The sequence below is a fragment of the Oratosquilla oratoria genome, chromosome 34 (genome assembly GCF_046742065.1).
Source record: "Oratosquilla oratoria isolate Oo_2021 chromosome 34, ASM4674206v1, whole genome shotgun sequence".
NCBI lineage: Eukaryota > Metazoa > Arthropoda > Malacostraca > Stomatopoda > Squillidae > Oratosquilla > Oratosquilla oratoria.
Genome location: NC_134810.1, coordinates 2667806 through 2670006, shown reverse-complemented (window position 1 = coordinate 2670006; position 2201 = coordinate 2667806).

Genomic DNA, 2201 nt, shown 5'->3' with positions numbered 1-2201 from the left:
TTCCAAAGTGAAAAAATCCTGTAGATTTTGCAGAACGCTTCCTAAATACTGTAATTCGAGCTTCTTCATCCAACAGGTGCCATTGTTGCAAACGTGAGGCCAGGAGTTCACTCTGTTGCTTAGTAAGTGTTAGATCACGAACTAGATCATTGAGTTTCTGGTTGGGTGATGAGGTGTTGTGTCGTATACGTTGCATCTTGAGATTCTGAATCGTCTGAGTTGCTCGTGTCATCGCTTGGTAGTTCAGAGGGTGGCTGTGGTACAGGAATATCACTTGAATGTAGAACTGGGCGAATAGCAGACTGAAGATCTGGATACACGATAGATTTCTTGCCTTTTTCTGTTGCGACCTGCAGGAAAATAAAATAAAATCAGACTAAAAATGGATACTATTGGTTGTGATCACGTGCAAAAATAGTGGAAGTGCAACTTATTATGTATTTCGATCTTTTTTATTGATACATCTCTTGAAATATATATATAAAAAAACAGTAAAAAATAAACACTAAACACCCACCTTTAATATCCGTTAAGTAGCAATCTGTTGAGTGGTCCTTTGGCTCCCTCCAGACCATTGGTACGCCAAACATGAGGCCAGTCCCTTTGCCTTTCACCCAGGCAGAAAGGGAACTTGTACACCTGACACAACATATGTGAGGTGCCCAGCTTTTGTCCTGGTCACCCACTTTACATCCAAAGTACAGCTCATAAAGTTTCTTTACACGTTGAGTCAACTGTCTCTTGTATTGCCTTAATATAACTGATCCACATATATAACAAAACTTTTCTGGCGAATTATTTCATTCTCTAGGCATCTTAACTCTGTATCCTGTTAAGAAAAAAAAACCCACATAGCTATGTGAAAAATTATATAAATGGTAAAAGCAACAACAAAAAATACCGTTCAGATAGACATTGCGGGCACTGCTATTTTACGAAGAACTGGCGGGTCACAGAAAGAAACGGATGTTTATATTCGTGATCTACGCAAAAAATAACTAGAAAAGGATAGTCTCATTTCCGTTCTTTTTTTTCATTGTTATACAGTGTTATTAGTTATGTCAAATTATCATTATTTACTATTTATCTGTTTGTTTATTATTTATCTATACCTATGTATTTACTTATGTATTTTATCTATTATTTACATTATTATAGTTTTTATTTACTCATTTATTATTATTATGATTTTTTTTCGCATCCGACCTAGTTATGGACCAAAAGGTCTCCTTTCGATATGCTCCGCCTTTGTAATCCTTTGTAATCCATACAGTCAGACAAACAAACAGGCAGACAAACAAATAGATAGACAGACAGACAGACAGACAGACAAACAGACAGACAGACAGAGGTATATAGACAGGCAGAAAGACAGACAGACAGACACACAGACAGACAGACAGACAGAGAAACAGACAGACAGACAGACAGACAGACAGACAGACAGGCAGACAGATAGACAGACAGACAGACAGACAGACAGACAGACAGACAGACAGACAGACAGACAGACAGACAGACAGACAGACAGACAGACAGGCAGACAGACAGACAGACAGACAGACAGACAGACAGACATAAATACAGACAGACAGACAGACAGACAGACAGACAGACGGACAGACAGAAAGAAAGACGTATAGACAGACAGACAGATAGACAAATAGACGGACAAAAAGACAGATGGCCACATAGACAGACGGACAGACGGACATAGACGTAAACAGATAGACAGACGGACAGGCAGACGGACAGACATACAGACAGACAGACGGGCAGACAGACAAACAGGTAGACAGAAAGACAGACAGAAGACAGACAGACAGACAGACAGACAGACAGACAGACAGACAGACAGACAGACAGACAGACAGATAAACAGACATATAGATAGACAGGCAGATGGACAGACGGACAGATAGAGAGACGGACAGACAAGTAGATAGATAGATAGATAGATAGATAGAGAGATAGAGAGAGAGAGAGAGAGAGAGAGAGAGAGAGAGAGAGAGAGAGAGAGAGAGAGAGAGAGAGAGAGAGAGAGAGAGAGAGAGAGAGAGAGAGAGAGAGAGAGAGAGAGAGAGAGAGAGAGAGAGAGAGAGAGAGAGAGAGAGAGAGTCTTTGAAGCCCGAACTACAAGAGTAGGGCTGGACCGTCGTGGTCGGGATGGAGGGTGGCGATCCGTTCAGGGAAATGGAGCG